The following is a 22,992-nucleotide window of genomic DNA, read 5'->3' as shown; positions in this document are numbered from 1 at the left end:
ATTTTTTAAAGTTTTAATTTACACACACACATGACCTTGGGGCATGTGTGTGTGTAAATTGCATTCTTGAAATTGCATTCACATTTTGCGAATCACAATTTGAAATTCGCAAAATGTGAATGCCTTCCCATTCATTCCCATGGGCCTTTTGGCCCATAGGAATCAATAGGAAGGGTTTTCCTTAATTGCGATTCGCAAATTGTGAATCGCAATTAAGGGAAAATTCCGAATTGCTAAAATTAATGCGAATTGTTCATGCATTGCAGTTTGCGATTTCTAAATTGCAATTCCTTAATTTTCGCAATTTAGGAATCGCAAACAGATGCAATGATTCATGTGGCCATACGTCGTGATGACTTTTATTGTATGTTTGTGTGCTGATCAATTTCATGGAAATGAAATACTAGGTAAAGAATGTGTTCCAGATGAGAGACAAATAGTGCCATGCTAGATTGTATTGGAAAAAAAATCGAGCACACATATATTTGGATTTAGTGTCAGACATATCAGTGTGAAACAAAATCAATTGAAAATAATAAGGACAGTTTTGGTAATTTTCAGAACAATAAAGATTTTCAGACATCAGATTTAATGGTGTGTTGATATTTTATTTGGTTGATACAACAGAAGCATTCCCTTAATCACATTCTGTATCGTAGTCTGTCCGTGTGGAATCAGTGATTCCTGAATGGCAAGATGACAACTACAAAACACGTTCTTGAACGTTCATGCAAAGTTTTACAAATTCATTAGTCTGTTTTCAGTCACAGTGTTTTTCTCAAATCTACTTCACAGATCTGTAACTATCGCTCTCGTAACTGAAGATGTAAAAAAACAAGCGCTTACACAACAGTTTTAGCACTTTCGTTATCTTTCATAAACTGGTAGATCATTGCACAACTGATATAAAATCCACATATTTGATACGACACAACAATATCTGTTTGTGAAGTACTATTAATGACGAATATATTACTTGTACAGTGTTATTGATTTTCTTTAATGTGGCTATTCAGAATAATAGTTCTTTAAAAATATATTTATTGTATTTTATAAATATGAAACGCATATGCATGTGTACATTATATATATTGATGAAATAATGGTATACTAGTTCATTTTACAAAAAAATATAGAAATCATTTTTTGAAATGAATGTAACAGAGAATGAGGGTTTTGCCACCCATCTTCTTTCAATATTTGACTATTCACAGAATAATCAGTCACATGGGTGCAACTTTGGAAAATGAGGGTACACTATTTAGAAGCAAAAAGCCTGAAAACAGGCAGAAAATCTACTGTTACAAAATCTTTGACCAGATCTACAAGATAAAACTGGGATATTAAAAAAAATGATTAAAGGCTGGCAACACAGTCGGGATATATGAAGATTTTGGAGGTGAGGAGTTAACAAGATTATCGAAGTGAACCATGCGGTTTTGCTAAAAAAAAAACCTGGGTATTTTGAGTGAATCTGGAATTCTCCTTTCGCCCCCAAAACTCCTTTCCCCCAAAAAAATTCTTGTCACAGTTTTCACCTGCAATGACCTGCAGAAAGCTCTGTGGCAGACACGGTAGGAGTGTTTTTTCCACGCTGACTTTATAATTCCAGATGGGCCTGTACACCTTCAGGATTGACGAGACAATCCTAACATGGTCCTGAATGGCAGATGCTGAGTTATCTGTTATTGCATCTTGTAGCAATTTCTAAATGGCTATAACTTCATTTTTGTAGAGCCTTTGCCTCCACAGTCTCTGTAAGTCTTAGCACTGTGATTGCCAAGTGTAACTTATTGATATGGGCCAGATACACAAAACAAGTAGTATATTTGTACAATTAGGTGTAGATATACTACTCTTGAGAATTTACAAATGTTCCCAGCAGTATTTTTGTAAAGCTGCAACAGGAGGCTCTTTTCAGGCATACAACTGGGAACTGTAAGTGACATACCCCTGGTGCTCTCATTTCCCTATTGTGCCATTGTACATAATGGCAATTCCACTTTTGGGAAATGCATCCCGATGTGCAACTGCACATTTATTTTCTCTTTATCAGAAAAAATATTTTTCCATATAGAGAACCCCCTTCTTCGACACCCCATCCAAGTTTGGAAGTTCTCTGTTACCCTTCCCACAATGGAAGGAGGTTTAATCCAGCACTTTGCTGATGTAAAACCCCCTTTCCAGCAGTGACATAGCAACCCACACCTTGTGCTACCCCCCCCCCCACTCTTTTTGCATGGGGTGTACTACAGCATATTAATATGGAATTGTGGCGGATTACTCCACATTAGCAAAGTAAATTATGCCTGCCTGGAATGCGTCTGCGAATCCCTGACAAGTGTAAATGAGGTCACTGGTGACCATGAACATATATTTGTCTTTATGAATCTGGACCATTGTATCAGCTTGGAAAGAATGAAAGAATGAGTCTGTCCTGCAAGGATCCAATATTGTGACTTTTGTGTTGTACACAGATATTGAGAGAGTGTGTAATTCACTGAGCCATCTCATGTCAAACAGTTTTTTGAACATCTAACACTAATTAAGAGCTCCAATCACCAGGACAATAAAACAGGTTTCTTCAATTTATTTTTTAAATATAATGGAGTTCTTGGATGTTGAAACCTGCTGAGTAGCCGCTGGAGTAAACAGTTCTCTCGAAATCAAACTTATCTTCCGTCATTAAATAGTTGGGTAGATTGCAGTCCTAGACTTCACTCTCATTGTCCTTTGCTGTTACATGAAAGATCAATAGTATTCATTCACAAACATTTGCTTTTGTAAATCGGACATTTGTACGGTATTTTCTTCCTTTCAAGTTCCTGTATCCGCCTTCCAGGGATCATTCTTTTCGCTCATTGATCTTTAGCACATGCTAATTTACAATGGTGTTAAACATTCCAGAGGAAACACGCCGTGGGGAGGGAGCAACGTCCCCCGCTTGTAGTTGTACTCCATATAATTCCAAAATTGTTAATTTTTCCTCCGAAGTCTTTATTCTGAAAGAATGGAATGCATACTGAAAATTAGTAATGAAATATGTTGGGATCTCACATTTTTCTTTTGACATTGTCACTTATGTGGTGGTTAAATTTGCAATATTTTTTTTTATTCTCTATGCATTATTTAGCTATAAGACATTTCACTGCAATACCCGTTTAAACCAATTTTGCTTTGTCACTAGGTAGGAATGCAGATTTTCCACAGTTTTAATGGTAAGAAAATCATGATTTTCTTAAAGGCACAGAGGCTAATATTACGTGTCTCTTTTATTGCCCCATGTACAGCAGAAACAAGAACACAGAATTAGAATAACAACAATACTCTAGAACTCTTAGAACATGCATATATTCTCAGAACTGCCAGCCATCTTTCTTCTTTTGTTGCTGCAAATAAATCCCAACGTTTTCCTATTTTCCAAGATCACAACTTCTAGGTCAAACAATAATTTTCTCTCCAACTTCCAACCTTCCTCAACACCTGAGAAACATCCCATAAAAAAGTATACTTCGCCTTGGGAGGAAATTCCATAGTACACTCTTCACAATTCTCTTCACCAACAAATGCTGACCAACTGGTATTCCGTCCACCAAATCATGTTCCGCTAAAATTGCAGATCTACTTAAATTCACGGAATTATATGCCAGACCCTTCCTGAACAATTCAGTCAAATGATTTACTACCTCCACTACAGGAGCTGATCTGAGAACCAAACCCCTTGCAACATACCAACTAGACCATCTTCTCCATACCGATCTGTACGCTCTAGTTGTCTCTGGCGCCAAGGATTCCTTGATAAGCTCCGTAGCCTCTTCTGATAATCAAGACACTTGCCCCACTATCCTGAAATCAGCCAACCTATAAACCTCAACTGTCCTGCTACTATTATCTTGTGACAATTCCTTTAGGCATCCAACAGTACTTGAGGAAAATATGAAAACAAAACGTTATCGCCCAACAGCAAGTTCATCACATCCAAAAACCACACTTGAGATTACCATAACGGAGTTACCAAAACCAACTCCGCTCTCTCTCTCTCCTTAATTTCATTAGCACTTTCTCTACCAGAGAGAAAGGTGGAAAAGCATACAGCCTTCTTTTCCTCCAATCAGAGCTGGCTTTAGGGCAGTGTGACTTGTACGGCTGCACTTGGTGCTGACTGTGGTGGGGGCGCTGGGTTTAGCAATAATTTAGGATTCGAGAGATGAGGGTCACTTTTGCCTGTTAAAAGTGAGGGAATCAGAGGAGGCCGTCATGGGGTGTGAGGCACAAAAAATGATTGTCACACTGGGTGCCACCAGCACTAAAGCCGTCCCTGCCTCCAATCCTGTAGAAAAGCATCTACCCCGGTCGCTTCTGGATCTTGTCTCCGACTGCAAAATCTCAGTAACTGCGCATTCAGTCTGTCCGCAAAGAAATCCCCTCCCTAAGGTCCCCATTTTTTCTCCAAACTCATGAACACGTCCCTGTCCAATCTCCAATTGCTTGCATCTGTTACAAACCTCAACTTCCAATCCGCTTCTAAATTGTTTTTTAAAAACATTTTTATTGAGTTTCAAAATATCTTCTACATCATGTGATGACATCACATAAGAGTCAAAGTAAACAAAATGAACAGAGTATCAAAAGTACATCTTCATACTTCACATCCACAGCTAGATACTTTGTAATCAGGTAAAACAGTCTAACCAAATGACACAACTACTTCTGAAATATACATAAAGGAAAAAAATAATAAGCTTACATAAATTGGCATTGCTACATACAGCACGTGACATATTTGTTTATATAGTAACATCTTCAGGTGAGTTGGGTTGATCTACAGTGTGCAAACACAGTAACAGGGGCTCCCAGATATCACCAGGCCTGGACATTGCAGGAAGCTCCTCAGCGTATAATACTAAGTTTTCTCTACAGAGGGATAGATCTTTCAGTCGTTTTTTCACCGTGGGGCTTAGTTTGCTGTCCCACACCATCGCCACTCGACGCTTGTCTACAAGCAATGCTACTCTTACTAGCCTCCCCACCGCACCTTTCAGGAATGGAACGAAACCCAATAAGCATAGCTGTGGAGTCACTGCAATGGGGTCCCAATGATCTTTGCTAGAGTGTTAATCACAACTGCCCAATATAACAACACTTGTTCACACTTCCAAGCCAAGTGCCAGAAATCAGCTCCCATTGCCCCTCATCTCCTACAGGCATCCGTGTCCCGGAGCCCATATTTAAAAAGCTTATGTGGAGTATAGTACACTTGGTGCAGATATTTAAAGTGTATAATTTGCAATTTCCCATTAGATGTTAGGTTACTAGTAAGTTGGCAGCAGGTCTCCTATTCTCGCTATGTAAGTGGTGGGTCAAGGTATTCATTCCAGGCGTCAAGACTCTTGTCACTTGTGAAAGGTCTGTCTTCCTGTGCAGCGCGATACAGCTTGGTAACTAGCTTGTGACGAGTAGGGGCTAAAGTTAGTGTTCGCAGCACCAATGCCTCCTGCGGTTCCGCTGGAAATGTAGGATAGTGAATCTGCATCGCTTGTTTTGGTCTGTGCATATAGAACACAAAAAAGTGGTGTCTTATTCTGAATATAACGATTTACAAAAAGGGGGTGGTGATGAACAGAGTGTCTGAGTTAAACAGACCACTCTTACCCAGTCCAAAGATCAGGGCTTGATCCATCACCGTTATTTATCTCACTGCCCCATCCCAGCTCAGAACCTGGCTATATGCAAATCAGTCTGTCCCTGGCCCAGTGCATCATGGGAACAGGGCAGACTAAACTACCAAGCCAATTCTTCACCAGAAAGGAGACAAGCTACCGGGGACCGGTTTCTGGCATTTCAGCCTTCTTCGGTCCGGCTTGCTTGAATCCTGATGGAGCAGTGAGAAAGGGACTCATGTCTGAGTATACCCTTCCACACCTATAGTGGCCAAAAACGATTTACAAAAAGGGGGTGGTGATGAACAGAGTGTCTGAGTTAAACAGACCACTCTTACCCAGTCCAAAGATCAGGGCTTGATCCATCACCGTTATTTATCTCACTGCCCCATCCCAGCTCAGAACCTGGCTATATGCAAATCAGTCTGTCCCTGGCCCAGTGCATCATGGGAACAGGGCAGACTAAACTACCAAGCGTGGAAGGGTATTCTCAGATGTGAGACCCTTGCTCATTGCACCATCAGGATTCAAGCAAACCGGGCCGAAGACGGCTGTAATGCCAGAAACCGGTCCCCGGGAGCTTGTTTCCTTCCCAGTGTAAGAATTGGCTTTTGTAGTTTGGTTTGCCCTGTTCCCATCATGCACTGGGACAGGAACAGACTAATGTGCATACAGCCAGGTTCTGAAACTGGGATGGTGCAGTGAGCTAAAAAACGGTGTTGGATCTAGCCCTGATCTCTTGACTGGGTGAGAGCTTTCTGCTTAATTCAGAGACTCTGTCCCTCACCACCCCTTGTTGTAAATATTATTCTGAATATAAGCCATGTCCCTGTCTGTCAGAAAAGTGCCATTCAGAAACAGATCCTGCATCTTCGTAATGCCTACTTGCGCAAGTGTATTCAGCGCTCCCTGTTCATGCGTTACTGATATGTTAGAGTGGTATGCTATTGGCAAAAGCGGTGAGTATAATGGTAATTTTCTTGCCTCCCGACTTAATGACTGCCAAGCTGTGATCGTGGAGTTAATGGTGTTGCAAGTATTGCAGGTTGTACGTCTATTGGCATGAGATAATAAGGAACTCAATGGGACATGGTGGGCATCCCAGTGCTCCACAGCCACATGAGGGACGAAGGCGTGCAGGGCGAACCAGAAATGTGCATATTGTGCATGTGCACAGAGATAATACGTATAAAAATCAGGTACGCTAAAGCCACCATGCTTATAGTCCAATGTGAGGGTTTTCCAGCTCACCAGCGCCTGTCGGCCTCCCCATACCAAGCGAAGCAGCAGAGTGCGCAGAGTTTTCAAAAACTGTTGTGTAAGTTAAACCGGTATGTTACTGAAGTAATATAAAAATGTTGGCAATACCACCATTTTTATTAATGCTATGCGATCAGTAAGTGAAAGTGGAAGTTTTACCCATCTGTCAACCTGTTGTTCCAGCTTCGCTATGGCAGTGCCATAGTTTTCGCAAACAACAACCCCAGGGTTACGTTGGATCCATATCCCTAAATATTTCACTTAATCTGTGGCCCATATGAGTGGAAATTCAAGTTAGTGCGGGATAGTGCTCTCGTCAGTGACAGTACAACAGACTTAGACCAATTAATATGGAGGCTCCAGAAACGGGCGAAGCGAATATATTCCCGTAGGACTGGTGCTAAATAATTGTGAGGTTCCCGTATAAACAGCAGCATATCATCTGCATAGAGAGATATGATGATAGGCCTGTGAAAAAATTAAGAGCTGCACGCTTGTGACATTGTCTAATTAGACAGGCTAGAGTCTCCAGAGTCAGAGCAAACAACAGAGTTGACAGCGGGCACCCCTGTCACGTCCCTCTAGTGATTAATATTGGATCTGATGTGTAACCTTCCACCCGTACCCACGCCGTTGGCCCAGTATATAAATTAGGCGTATCCAGTTTATAAAGAGCGGTGAAAATCCCATCCGCTGTAGCACATACAATAAATATCCCCATTCTGGGTCGTGGCCAAGAGCGTCAAGATGGCGGTAGCACTTTAGTAGTGCTCCGGACCTCTCCGTCATCCGCTCTTCATCCGCCACCATCGGAAGCCCTAAAAATCACTGACCTGTAGGCAAAGTGGTCCGGAGCCCGACTGTGGAGCTGCGACCGAAATCGCGCCCCCTCCCCCCCCAGCCCTATAGCTCTCCTTGTTGTCCCGGGCCGACTAGATTTGAGATGGCGGCCTCCGCTGCTGCACACCTCGGGACTGCCGCAGTCTTTCGGTAACACCCGACACCAGAGGTGGTAGCGGTGATCAGGCACGAACAACCGGATGATCTGGGGTGCCCCGGCACCTGCCTCGGAAGTCTGCCTCCCGCTATAATCTTGCCAAGTTTCGAAGCTCCGCCTTCCGCAGCCCGCCTGTGGCCGTGATCCGGCGGACATCTGCTGAGTGCGCGACTACCCGGTGTCTGCTCAGGGCCCGGAGCTGGGTTGCTGTCTGCCGGGAAGAGAGGTGAGACCTGCCCGCCGCGGGGCTTTTTGAAGGTGGTGTGATGGCGCCATGTGTGTCTGCGTGTGTCTCAGCCGGTGGATCGTGCGGCAGGGGCGTGTGGCCTCTCCTCACCTGCCCCCACCCCCTTCCTCCGAGGCCCTGGGCTCCATGCTGTACGACTGGAAGCCCCTCTCCAGTGGGGCCTACTGGATGCTGACTGAGCTGGGCGCTTGTGCCGGGAGTCGGCCCTTGGATCGGGCGGCGGGGACAGGCAGCCTCTCTTCACCGGCCCCCATCCTGCTCCTTGGGTGGCCTTCCTTCTGCGCCGCATTTGCGGAATCCCTCACAGCTCCTTCCTGGTGGCTCTCTATGGTGCCAGCCTGTTCCTGGGGACAAGTGGCTACCCTGTGGACTGCATTGATCGCTGCCCTGCTCTTTGACCTCGGGCAGGCGGCGGCTCACTGCCCCCTGTTTCTCCCTTCATGTGTGTGCTCTGGACACTGTGGGAGATGGGCTCTGCGCTCCCTTGCCTTGCGGCCACCGTGGAGCTCCCCCGCTGAAGTCTTCATCTGGAACTGCAACTGATGTGGTCCTGGGATTTCCTGCCGCGCTGCCTTTCTTCGGCCCAGCTTGCCGTCGACGCAGACATCCTGGTTCGTCGACCCCCCCACCTCATGTGAGTGAGGAGGTGTGCACATGGCCCTGGGGGTGCGGGCCTCTGGGAGGGGGGCGGCCATCGGTCGGGCGGCAGGAGGGACTGGTGCGCGAAGCCCTGGGCTTGTCCCGGGCATCTTCTCCCCCTCCCTTCACCCTTGGAGCCTCGGTGGTTCCTCGACTGCCACCTCGGGCAGTGGTGCTTGGGATTCCCGGTGGGGGCTCTGCTCTCTTCTACGCTAGGGGAGGGCTGGCGCTGGCTGGGCCTGCTCTCCTGGTCCGCTACTCCCGTCTGGTGCGAGGGCCCTGGGCTGAGGCCGCTGCCTGGCGCTCTGGATCGGCCACATGGCTCAGGCGGCCGGGGGTCCTGGTCATGGGCCACACCACTGGATCCTGTCGTCTGGAGCCGTGACGCTCTGCTTCTGCCTTTGGGGTTCACCTTGGCCTCCCGTGCTGCGGGTCCGGGGCCGCTGCGCCCCCCCCCCCCGGCCTCCATCCTTGGTGATCCGGCGACCCAGGAGCTGTTTTGTTGTATGCTGAGGCCCTGCAGAGTACGATTGGATTGGCGCGGGGCGGCAGGAGCCGATTGCGCCCGGGCCTCCCTCATCATCTTCTTTCCTTGCCTTCCGGCCGGCCAGACTACTCCCGGGGAACCGTTGCCCCCTTCCCATACCACCTGGAGGTCATTATAGTCCGGGATAAAATACCCAAGACCCCGGCTACTCAAGCCAGAATTGACCACCACTGATGCCGGGGCTACCGGTGGTCCTGCTGGCGCGGGTACCCCTGCTGCGCCCGACCTCTCTGTAATTCTCCAGGCGATCCAGACATCGCAGTCCTCAGTCGAGGGCAAGATTGCTGAGGTCTGTGTCGACATAACACTGATCAGGCAGGACCTTCGCAACGCTAACGCTCGTATTAAGGAGGCGGAGTCCCGAGTGTCGGCCGTGGAGGATGACGATCAGCAACTCAAGGCCCAGGTGAATTGGCTCCAGTCCCACACGCAGGAACTCCACCGGCGGGCCGAGGATGCAGAAAACCGCACTCTCCGCAACAACCTTCGCCTGGTTGGCTTTTCTGAGGGAGTGGAACAAGGTCGGACAGCGGACTTTGTGGAGTGCTGGATACTCTCCTGGATGCCCGAGGAAGCGCTCTCCCCCTGGTTCATGATCGAGAGGGCACACAGATCGCTTTCCCCCGGTCGCAGCCGGGTGCCGCACGCGACCAATTATTCTGCGGCTACTCAACTGCCGGGACAGAGACGCTATCCTGGCTGAATCCCGGAGGAAGCAGATGCTCAGACACGAGAACCTGACGATCATTGTCTTCCCTGATTACACCCGGGAGGTCCAATCTCAGCGTCGCTCCTTTGGGGAGGTCAAGCAGAAGCTGCGCTCGCTTAACATACAATACAGGCTCCTCTTCCCTGTGCAGCTGTGAGTGCTCTTTCAGGACAAATCCATCTTCTTTGAGACCCCAGAGGAGGCGTGGACATGGGCAACAGAGGAGCGCCCGCTGCGGATGCCTGCTCAAGATCACTCTCCACCCGCTGCCACCGGTGGCTCTCGGGCGGACGCTCCGACTCTTTGCCCGCGCCGCAGGCACTCTGGGAGGCGTAGGAGCCAGCGACTTGCGCACTCTGCCTCTCCAACGGGCCCCTCGTGGGGGGAACGCGCCTGGGCCATCCGGTGTAGTGTATTTCCTATATTCCCAATAGGCTCTGCACATTGGAATAATATATCCTATAGATTTGACGTAGCTAGCTCAGAGGTCACTCAAATGAACAAGAAGGGATTAGTTTCTCAAATAAACAAGAAGGGATTCGTTTCTGACAACTGCATAAACATGACAACTTTTTTTCCCCAAGAATAAACGTATCTTCAGAGTCGTGGAAACAATAGATAGATATTTTACTCAGTAAATCGTGCATGCTTCGTTTCATCAGAGGTGCAGAGAAATAGAGAGACGGGCATTTCCAAGAAAAGTATTTATTGAACAGTCTTCTTTCTCATGCAAAAGAAATGAACTGCTACAATCGTAATACTGGCTGTAAAGTATAATGGGTACAGCGAGAACAGTATTATAAAATAATACTGTAAAAGCATGGTATGGTTTCTAAGCTATAAAATACATACATAAATAACAAAGCTAAAAGTGCTCAACTGTTGCTTCTAAAATACGCCTACCCCAATGTACCTAACCTAAGTCTAGTACGAGGGAAGGAGTAAGTATGGTGTAGCGAATAAACAAGAAGGGATTAGTTTCTGACAACCGCATAAACATGACAACTTTGTTTCCCCAAGAATAAACGTATCTTCAGAGTCGTGGAAACAATAGATAGATATTTTACTCAGTCAATCGTGCATGCTTCGTTTCATCAGAGGTGCAGAGAAAAAGAGAGACGGGCGTTTTCGAGAAAAGTATTTATTGAACAGTCTTCTTTCTTATGCAAAAGAAATGAACTGCTACAATTGTAATACTAGCTGTAAAGTATAATGCGTAGAGCAAGAAGAGCATTATAAAATAATACTGTAAAAGCATGGTATGGTTTCTAAGCCATAAAATACATACATAAATAACAAAGCTAAAAGTACTCAACTGGTGTTTCTAAAATACGCCTACCCCAATGTACCTAACCTAAGTCTAGTACGAGGGAAGGAATAAGTATGGTGTAGCATAGGTTTAGTTTGTTTTTGCCAAGAATCTAACCAAGGGTTCTCTTAGGGTTTTAATCAGCTCCGTACCTTGGCTTTAGAACGTCGGAGGTCTGGTATCTCTGTCTCGGACTCGATTTTCCAACACCCCGCAAGGGGAGCTTGGAAACACTGGAGCTGGATTCTCAGCGAGAGAAAGGACAGCTTCTCTGTCAGTGCGTCAGCTGGAGGGTTGGCTTCCTTCGGCACTTGCTGTAGCGAGCTGCGTTGGGCAAGTAGATAGTTGAACTGCTCATGAACCACTGTGTGTTTGCTAGGGCAAGTGAATGCATATTTATACCTTGAAGGTGCCTAGTTCGACGTAAAGTTGGACATAATAACGTCATCAAAGAACCCCAAGGAAATGGTCGTTCTTTGAAAACGCCATGATTTCTAGGACAAATCAATATTCAAGAAAGTGGATGTCCCTGACTGCTGAAGCCGAGTTTTCCAAGAAATCGTTGTGGCTTTTTGGCACTAATGGAAGTAGCCATGCCTGTATTTGGACTGGATGGGTTATGTCTTAACATGGGCATGAATTATATGCCTATATAAGTGCAAGGTGAATTTTACCCATATAAGGGCATGAATCAGTAATTTCGCTCAGATTCTAAAATGCTACACAACACCCACTCCACTTTATTATGTTCAACATCACAAACTTCTAAGCATATGTAAACATATCTAAAGCATGAAGTGTAAAGATCCCACCAAAAATACATATAATGCATTCAAAATGGTTGAACACGGCAATTAGCATTAGTGCTGTATGAATTTATAAAAGCAATATTTTCATTCAAAGCATATAGTATAACATTGGAAATGCTATCAGAATGAGTCATGAAATACCATTTATGAAATGGCTCTTAAATACAGAAAAAAAGGTCGAGACCATTCCATGACAGAATATATATACCGTTTTAGGTTGTGGACAAGATTAAATATTGTCATTTGGAAGTGTGTCAAAGAATTCTTGTTCACTAAGAATAGTTCTACTTTAAGTAGATTACTTTGTGCCAAAAAAAATCTAATTTTGGAAAAAAGTCTAATCGTAGACAAATAGAGTTCTGAAGTTGGAAGTTTTTGTTTTGAAAAATGAAGGTCAAATACAGAGTCCCATAGAACGCTGCGTGCTTACTTCAAAAGTCATTCTCGTTGTTAGGAGAAAACATCAAATCTTCTAAGCTGTCAAAGAAATCGGCTACCACAGTAGGTGAAAGTTGGATTACTTCATTAAGTAAATCAATTGCACAAAAATGTGAAGCATCGCCGTCAGCGTCAGCAGCGTTAGCAATGTTCGCAGTAGATGGTGATGGTACCTGTGTGCCTGTTGATCCACGTATCTCACCGCCAGCTAATTGTGTCTTTGAGACCTCAATGAATGCCGTCATCAGGATTGGTAGCCGCAACACAATGCATGAGCCGTTATCGAACCAAGCAAAGTATCAACATCCGTTGGCAGTGCTGATGGAAGTGTTAGACAGATTTCCAACACGCATTCTTCTCCACATAGCAGGCATCGTAAAACAGGTAAGATGCAATCTTGCCAGATTGGTCTGAACAATCAGAACCATATGGTTGCATAGTCCTTCTTTTCGCACTGTAGATTCTTCAAAGGTGATGAGTCTTTCAGTTTGAACTTCTTGGATAGTAGCCAGATTTGGTCGTCTGCTACATCTTTGGAGTCCACTGGGCCTACTACTTATTATTTGCCACATGATGTGTTTTTACCAGATCGATGGACACGAACCGGTTCTCCTTTCTTCCAGCAAGGGGCGTCAGTAACACTGTTCTTGATCCGTGGATTGCTAGCACAGGTACTGGTTTTCTGTAAGAAGGCCCAAATTTCTTCTTGTCCGCGATCTTTTCTCTGACTAGATCCCCAATCTTTGGAATCCAGACAGGTCTTGCTGGGACGGATGGTACCCTTCAGTGGTTGTTGGCTTCTGCAATGTGTTGCTTAGACTTCTTCTTGTTTCATTTAAGTCCTGTAAAACAGCCAAACGGTCTTTGATATCAAAGGGTTTTTGTTCTACCACTGAAGTGTGACGATCGAGGTCCTCGATAAGCATTCTAGTACCAAAAAGGATTTCATATGGAGTGATTTCACCCAGAGAATTTCTTGGCAGATTCTTTAAACTACGTTGGACACTTATTACATGTTTGACCCACCCGTCACCCGAACCTAATTCCCTAGCTGTTATAGATTACTTTATGTCCCGGTTTTTTCTTTCCACTACAGAATTTTCCTCAGGATGGAATTGACTCGAATACCGCAACGCAACGCCCTTGCTGGCCATGGCCTCTTTGTAATCTCGAGAGCTAAACGCAGGACCCTGGTCAGAATGTAGCATGCCGATTGCGCATGTGCCGATAAAGACTCACAAATCTTTTATAACAGTTCGGGCATCAGCCGAGCGCTGAGGCCACATCCAAATGAATCTGTCCTAATTGTTGTGGGACCGCATTTGTCCACAGTGACGTCTGCGTGTAGATAGTCTAATGCTGTCTAACAAAGGTGTCTTCACTGGGCTGGCTATACTGTAGTCAGGTATCTGGTGGCGTTCTCTGCTGCGATCTCTGTCATGGCAATTAATTGAGCATGGGCGAAATTTGCGAATTAGCGTTCCGCGAATTTGCGGATTTCCCTGCGAAATCGCAAAGAAATCAGTGAATTCTCGAATTTTCCTGCAAAATCGCAGATTTTTTTGCAATTTGCCCTGGAGTAATTCTACTGGCTAATTCAGTAAGTGCTCCCTCATTGGGTAAATGTATAGTGCTTTTACTACACTGCAGCTGCGTAAAGGGCCAGAAGATGTGTCTCCAGTGACCATGTGTGCCTGTAACACAGGCACATGAAAAATGAATATGGTGGTATGCACTCCGCATTTATTCTTTTTAATCTTTATTAATCTTTAAGCATTTTAGTCAGTTCGCGTGCAGAACTAGGTAGTGCCATGCCCTGAATGCACCTATTTTAAAGTACAGTCCTGTGGGGAGCGCCTGGTCGACGCTCCACTCCCAGACGCACTGCGCGTTTCTGGATTCCAAATCCAACCATTTTTTATCCTTTTCCACATTCTCCATATTCGTCATATTTTTGCGATAGTTTTACCATGTTTTCATTTTCATCGTTAGTTATTCCACGGTTCAATCAAATTGTATTTCAAAAACTTCACATATTCACACGTGCCAATCCAGGCCTCCTTGTAAATAGGGTCCAATACAACCAGTGGCTTAAAGCAGCATCTCTTTATTTCAACCCAATGCATTTCGGGCTATTTACAAGCCCTTCGTCAGGGGTAACTGAAAGTCAACAATAACATACATTATTTTACTATATATTCTGTTCTAACTACAAGTATTTCCATCTCAATTTAACATTACACATGTGGCATTTTGCATATGAATAAACAGTAACCTTTATTTAAAATAACCCAATTCTTATCTAGTGTTCATCTCCTCATTAAAACAATGAAACAAATGTATCAAAAGTGTCTCTTCGTGCTTAAGAGTCAAATTTTATGTTTTAAGAATCGTGCGTTATCCCCTTTAAAATAACCCAGAACCCAACAATTCAAACTGCGTGATTATTCCTAAAGCCCCGACCTGAATGCTTTATGCTGTTAATGTTGTGTTTACACACAAGCTTTCTGTCTTCCCCCAAGCGTTGTTAACCCTCCTGCCATGAACACATCCTGCATATTCATTCAACTTAATTAGCAGACGCCTGCCAAACGATCACTCGCTCTTCGATTGTCTAAAAACTGCATTTAACCGATCTAACACAAGAATCAGTGCGTACCTGCTTAAATGGACATCTTTTTCTCCTTACAGAGCAGCAAACATCAGGTTCTCACGCCTGTTACACCTTCTCAGTAACTTAGCTTGATTTAAACACTACGTGCTCCACCCACGTTACGTTTGAACCAGCTCCCAAGACTCTTTACGTTCATTACGTGACTACAATACCCATACTACATCTGTTATCATTCGCTAAAGGTGTTTAGAAATATGCGCAAAATGTCACAATTATCCACATTTTGTATATATGTCCTTTCAAGTTGCCTCCGTCATCCACTGCAGCTAAGAGCCCGTTGTTCATGATACGTGGAATCACTCATCCAAGAATCTCCTTATAGTCTTACTGCATCTTTGGGTGCAAAACCAACGGGGGCATTATGAATTAGAAAAATGAATATGGTGGTATGCACTCCGCATTTATTCTTTTTAATCTTTATTAATCTTTAAGCATTTTAGTCAGTTCGCGTGCAGAACTAGGTAGTGCCATGCCCTGAATGCACCTATTTTAAAGTACAGTCCTGTGGGGAGCGCCTGGTCGACGCTCCACTCCCAGACGCACTGCGCGTTTCTGGATTCCAAATCCAACCATTTTTTATCCTTTTCCACATTCTCCATATTCGTCATATTTTTGCGATAGTTTTACCATGTTTTCATTTTCATCGTTAGTTATTCCACGGTTCAATCAAATTGTATTTCAAAAACTTCACATATTCACACGTGCCAATCCAGGCCTCCTTGTAAATAGGGTCCAATACAACCAGTGGCTTAAAGCAGCATCTCTTTATTTCAACCCAATGCATTTCGGGCTATTTACAAGCCCTTCGTCAGGAGTAACTGAAAGTCAACAATAACATACATTATTTTACTATATATTCTGTTCTAACTACAAGTATTTCCATCTCAATTTAACATTACACATGTGGCATTTTGCATATGAATAAACAGTAACCTTTATTTAAAATAACCCAATTCTTATCTAGTGTTCATCTCCTCATTAAAACAATGAAACAAATGTATCAAAAGTGTCTCTTGGTGCTTAAGAGTCAAATTTTATGTTTTAAGAATCGTGCGTTATCCCCTTTAAAATAAACCAGAACCCAACAATTCAAACTGCGTGATTATTCCTAAAGCCCCGACCTGAATGCTTTATGCTGTTAATGTTGTGTTTACACACGAGCTTTCTGTCTTCCCCCAAGCGTTGTTAACCCTCCTGCCATGAACACATCCTGCATATTCATTCAACTTAATTAGCAGACGCCTGCCAAACGATCACTCGCTCTTCGATTGTCTAAAAACTGCATTTAACCGATCTAACACAAGAATCAGTGCGTACCTGCTTAAATGGACATCTTTTTCTCCTTACAGAGCAGCAAACATCAGGTTCTCACGCCTGTTACACCTTCTCAGTAACTTAGCTTGATTTAAACACTACGTGCTCCACCCACGTTACGTTTGAACCAGCTCCCAAGACTCTTTACGTTCATTACGTGACTACAATACCCATACTACATCTGTTATCATTCGCTAAAGGTGTTTAGAAATATGCGCAAAATGTCACAATTATCCACATTTTGTATATATGTCCTTTCAAGTTGCCTCCGTCATCCACTGCAGCTTGAAAGGACATATATACAAAATGTGGATAATTGTGACATTTTGCGCATATTTCTAAACACCTTTAGCGAATGATAACAGATGTAGTATGTAGTATGGGTATTGTAGTCATGTAATGAACGTAAAGAGTCTTGGGAGCTGGTTCAAACGTAACGTGGGTGGAGCACGTAGTGTTTAAATCAAGCTAAGTTACTGAGAAGGTGTAACAGGCGTGAGAACCTGATGTTTGCTGCTCTGTAAGGAGAAAAAGATGTCCATTTAAGCAGGTACGCACTGATTCTTGTGTTAGATCGGTTAAATGCAGTTTTTAGACAATCGAAGAGCGAGTGATCGTTTGGCAGGCGTCTGCTAATTAAGTTGAATGAATATGCAGGATGTGTTCATGGCAGGAGGGTTAACAACGCTTGGGGGAAGACAGAAAGCTCGTGTGTAAACACAACATTAACAGCATAAAGCATTCAGGTCGGGGCTTTAGGAATAATCACGCAGTTTGAATTGTTGGGTTCTGGTTTATTTTAAAGGGGATAACGCACGATTCTTAAAACATAAAATTTGACTCTTAAGCACGAAGAGACACTTTTGATACATTTGTTTCATTGTTTTAATGAGGAGATGAACACTAGATAAGAATTGGGTTATTTTAAATAAAGGTTACTGTTTATTCATATGCAAAATGCCACATGTGTAATGTTAAATTGAGATGGAAATACTTGTAGTTAGAACAGAATATATAGTAAAATAATGTATGTTATTGTTGACTTTCAGTTACCCCTGACGAAGGGCTTGTAAATAGCCCGAAATGCATTGGGTTGAAATAAAGAGATGCTGCTTTAAGCCACTGGTTGTATTGGACCCTATTTACAAGGAGGCCTGGATTGGCACGTGTGAATATGTGAAGTTTTTGAAATACAATTTGATTGAACCGTGGAATAACTAACGATGAAAATGAAAACATGGTAAAACTATCGCAAAAATATGACGAATATGGAGAATGTGGAAAAGGATAAAAAATGGTTGGATTTGGAATCCAGAAACGCGCAGTGCGTCTGGGAGTGGAGCGTCGACCAGGCGCTCCCCACAGGACTGTACTTTAAAATAGGTGCATTCAGGGCATGGCACTACCTAGTTCTGCACGCGAACTGACTAAAATGCTTAAAGATTAATAAAGATTAAAAAGAATAAATGCGGAGTGCATACCACCATATTCATTTTTCTAATTCATAATGCCCCCGTTGGTTTTGCACCCAAAGATGCAGTAAGACTATAAGGAGATTCTTGGATGAGTGATTCCACGTATCATGAACAACGGGCTCTTAGCTGCAGTGGAAGACGGAGGCAACTTGAAAGGACATATATACAAAATGTGGATAATTGTGACATTTTGCGCATATTTCTAAACACCTTTAGCGAATGATAACAGATGTAGTATGGGTATTGTAGTCACGTAATGAACGTAAAGAGTCTTGGGAGCTGGTTCAAACGTAACGTGGGTGGAGCACGTAGTGTTTAAATCAAGCTAAGTTACTGAGAAGGTGTAACAGGCGTGAGAACCTGATGTTTGCTGCTCTGTAAGGAGAAAAAGATGTCCATTTAAGCAGGTACGCACTGATTCTTGTGTTAGATCGGTTAAATGCAGTTTTTAGACAATCGAAGAGCGAGTGATCGTTTGGCAGGCGTCTGCTAATTAAGTTGAATGAATATGCAGGATGTGTTCATGGCAGGAGGGTTAACAACGCTTGGGGGAAGACAGAAAGCTCGTGTGTAAACACAACATTAACAGCATAAAGCATTCAGGTCGGGGCTTTAGGAATAATCACGCAGTTTGAATTGTTGGGTTCTGGTTTATTTTAAAGGGGATAACGCACAATTCTTAAAACATAAAATTTGACTCTTAAGCACGAAGAGACACTTTTGATACATTTGTTTCATTGTTTTAATGAGGAGATGAACACTAGATAAGAATTGGGTTATTTTAAATAAAGGTTACTGTTTATTCATATGCAAAATGCCACATGTGTAATGTTAAATTGAGATGGAAATACTTGTAGTTAGAACAGAATATATAGTAAAATAATGTATGTTATTGTTGACTTTCAGTTACCCCTGACGAAGGGCTTGTAAATAGCCCGAAATGCATTGGGTTGAAATAAAGAGATGCTGCTTTAAGCCACTGGTTGTATTGGACCCTATTTACAAGGAGGCCTGGATTGGCACGTGTGAATATGTGAAGTTTTTGAAATACAATTTGATTGAACCGTGGAATAACTAACGATGAAAATGAAAACATGGTAAAACTATCGCAAAAATATGACGAATATGGAGAATGTGGAAAAGGATAAAAAATGGTTGGATTTGGAATCCAGAAACGCGCAGTGCGTCTGGGAGTGGAGCGTCGACCAGGTGCTCCCCCCAGGACTGTACTTTAAAATAGGTGCATTCAGGGCATGGCACTACCTAGTTCTGCACGCGAACTGACTAAAATGCTTAAAGATTAATAAAGATTAAAAAGAATAAATGCGGAGTGCATACCACCATATTCATTTTTCTAATTCATAATGCCCCTGTTGGTTTTGCACCCAAAGATGCAGTAAGACTATAAGGAGATTCTTGGATGAGTGATTCCACGTATCATGAACAACGGGCTCTTAGCTGCAGTGGATGACGGAGGCAACTTGAAAGGACATATATACAAAATGTGGATAATTGTGACATTTTGCGCATATTTCTAAACACCTTTAGCGAATGATAACAGATGTAGTATGGGTATTGTAGTCACGTAATGAACGTAAAGAGTCTTGGGAGCTGGTTCAAACGTAACGTGGGTGGAGCACGTAGTGTTTAAATCAAGCTAAGTTACTGAGAAGGTGTAACAGGCGTGAGAACCTGATGTTTGCTGCTCTGTAAGGAGAAAAAGATGTCCATTTAAGCAGGTACGCACTGATTCTTGTGTTAGATCGGTTAAATGCAGTTTTTAGACAATCGAAGAGCGAGTGATCGTTTGGCAGGCGTCTGCTAATTAAGTTGAATGAATATGCAGGATGTGTTCATGGCAGGAGGGTTAACAACGCTTGGGGGAAGACAGAAAGCTCGTGTGTAAACACAACATTAACAGCATAAAGCATTCAGGTCGGGGCTTTAGGAATAATCACGCAGTTTGAATTGTTGGGTTCTGGTTTATTTTAAAGGGGATAACGCACGATTCTTAAAACATAAAATTTGACTCTTAAGCACGAAGAGACACTTTTGATACATTTGTTTCATTGTTTTAATGAGGAGATGAACACTAGATAAGAATTGGGTTATTTTAAATAAAGGTTACTGTTTATTCATATGCAAAATGCCACATGTGTAATGTTAAATTGAGATGGAAATACTTGTAGTTAGAACAGAATATATAGTAAAATAATGTATGTTATTGTTGACTTTCAGTTACCCCTGACGAAGGGCTTGTAAATAGCCCGAAATGCATTGGGTTGAAATAAAGAGATGCTGCTTTAAGCCACTGGTTGTATTGGACCCTATTTACAAGGAGGCCTGGATTGGCACGTGTGAATATGTGAAGTTTTTGAAATACAATTTGATTGAACCGTGGAATAACTAACGATGAAAATGAAAACATGGTAAAACTATCGCAAAAATATGACGAATATGGAGAATGTGGAAAAGGATAAAAAATGGTTGGATTTGGAATCCAGAAACGCGCAGTGCGTCTGGGAGTGGAGCGTCGACCAGGCGCTCCCCACAGGACTGTAACACAGGCACAGGCACACATGGTCACTGGAGACACATCTTCTGGCCCTTTATGCAGCTATAGTGTAGTAAAAGCACTATGGGGCAGGTTTATAAGCCGGTGGCGCCGCAGTTGCGTCACTTTTGTGATGCAGCGGCGTCACAAAAGATGCGCCATGGTGCTGGGTATTAACAATGCGACGCATCTGAGAGATGCGTCACGTTGTAAAGCCCTGCGCCATCAGGAGGCGTTCCGGCGCAGGGGAGGGCGTTCCTGCACAGGAACACCTCCTAAAAGTGGCTGAGTGAAATCTACAAGATTTCACTCAGTCAATTTTAGGCCAATGCTGCGTCAAAACCCTGCGCCTGCTTGAAGCAGCCGCAAGGCTTGATGCAGCATTGGGGAGATAGGGCCCCCCAGAGCATTGCTGGAGCTGAATCCCGCTTGCGACGCTGCTCCAGAAATGTGCTGCTTTTACAGCACAGATGCGTGACGCATCTGTGCAGTTTTTGCCACATGGTGCGCCGCATTGTGAATGGCGGAGCTGCGGCGCACAATAACTGGAGCATCCTTGGGGATGCGCCAGTTATTGTAAATCTGCCTGTAGGAAGGTAGATAGCTCACTATGGTTACCCCATATTTATTGCCTTGTGTTTAGCTGGTTTTCGACTTAGTTGGCCTAGTTCCCTGCTAATCAGGGCCCCAGGCTATCTGCTCTCTCTGTAAAATGGATTCCATGTACCCCAGGTGTATAACTAAATTGGCTTGGGTCACCTTATCAGCCCCTGTACAGAGCACTATAGGTGCCCAGGGCATAGGTGCATCCAAGGCCTATCAGGGGCTGCAGCATATCTTTTGCCACCCCTGGCTGGCTATCCAAAATTGACACAACTGGCTGATCACTCAGCTGGGGCAAGTTGGTGTAATCACCTCTTGCTTAGATATAGTATACCTATATCTAAACCTATATCTGGACACATATAAACCTATAAGTCACTCCTATGGCAGGCCTTAACAATCCTGGAAGCAGAGTGCTTGGTTTTAAGTGAGATGGCGCTCTAGCATGAGCCTAGCCTGTCTGCAGCTGTCGGGACCAATTCCCTAAGCTGTTCCGGGATAATGCCATACCATATACTATTAAGTGCATTATAATCCATCGCGGTTATATGTTAACTTTGGTTTGGCTTTATCAAAACATGTTGTGTAAGGTGTCATATGATTTGGAATACTATCCCCTCGACAGTCCTGTCGACGGGGATAGCATTCCACCCCTCTAGAGGGAGATGACATGTTACTTTGCTAAAACGCTGTTGATTTTAAAAAGAGCCTCAGCATCACAAAATGGACGCTTCTGCCACAGACACGAGTCTGACCTCCTGTTGCTGACCGAAACTCAGCAGAAGAGGCCTGGACAAAGGGTTTCCTGTCACAGGGAGGTGTCACACCACCCCAGACAGGAGATAGTGAATTGTAGCAGGGAGGTTTGAAAGAAACCAGACACTGCCTGGGGAGCACAAGGCTTCCCCTTGCATAATCCGGTCAAATCGGTTCTGGGGCACACCAGCCCCAGTCCCAGCGCGACCTGGACAAAGGGAAAGGGGTGTAACCACCCCCTTCCTGGGTCCCACCCATAGGAGGGGACCTAGCAGGTAATCCAGCCCCCTAGATTGGTATAAGAATGGGAGCAGTGCCAACGCACTCAGATTATCCTGACTGAAACTTATGAAACGAAACTCTGGACCCTTCGACATGCTACTCGACCTAGAAGACTGAAGAATCTCCATTGTGGTCAAGGAGTGACCATCCTGTGCAAACAGGCACCATCCAGCACCTCGACATTTGCTTTGTTGCAGTTCTCGCCGGAACTCGAGCGACAGAGTTCGACAAGACCAAGCATGCCTGTCTTCTAACACCCCGATCCACAGTCCCTGCAGAGCTGAGACCCGTGGAGGTGACCTGAAGCGTGGGGCCCGCCATCTTAGAAAGACCACAAGACGCTGACCGTGCAGCCCACGAGTGATCCTCGAAGTTGTGCATTGGGGTCTGAGAAGCCTCAGCCCTGAGCCTCTCTTGCACTGAAGCTCACCCCTCTACACTCACCGAGTTGAGCGTGGGGCCCTTCTGCAACTTTTGGCTCAACGCGTTGGCCCGGTCACTTGCCCGTTGGCTTGTGGCCCCTGTGCCGACAAACCTTGAAACCTAACTTGTGATTCTGGTTGCTCCAGACTTGCACTCGCTCCTCTGAAAAGGAGCACCCGCTCTGACCCTCCTGGTCCGAGTGTAACACCATCTTCGAATCCTGCGTGGGTTGCCCTTGCTAAGGGTTGTTTGCTCCAATCTGGAAGCCGACACTGCCGACAGCGAGAGCCTGCGTG

General features: G+C 44.2%; 1 protein-coding gene across 1 annotated transcript in view; it reads right to left on the bottom strand.

Annotated features, from left to right (window-relative positions):
• Window positions 1–587: 587 nt before the first annotated feature.
• The window catches only part of LOC147711671 (uncharacterized), an 860,812-nt gene continuing 838,407 nt past the window's right edge, over window positions 588–22,992 (bottom strand). Inside the window, exon 8 of the mRNA XM_086922385.1 lies at window positions 588–3,002. The gene's annotated coding sequence lies outside the window, so the exon portion shown is untranslated. The remainder of the gene's footprint in view (window positions 3,003–22,992) is intronic.

The sequence above is a fragment of the Lissotriton vulgaris genome, chromosome 5, assembly GCF_964263255.1.
Source record: "Lissotriton vulgaris chromosome 5, aLisVul1.2, whole genome shotgun sequence".
Taxonomy (NCBI): domain Eukaryota; kingdom Metazoa; phylum Chordata; class Amphibia; order Caudata; family Salamandridae; genus Lissotriton; species Lissotriton vulgaris.
This window is presented reverse-complemented; position numbering and strand designations above follow the sequence as displayed.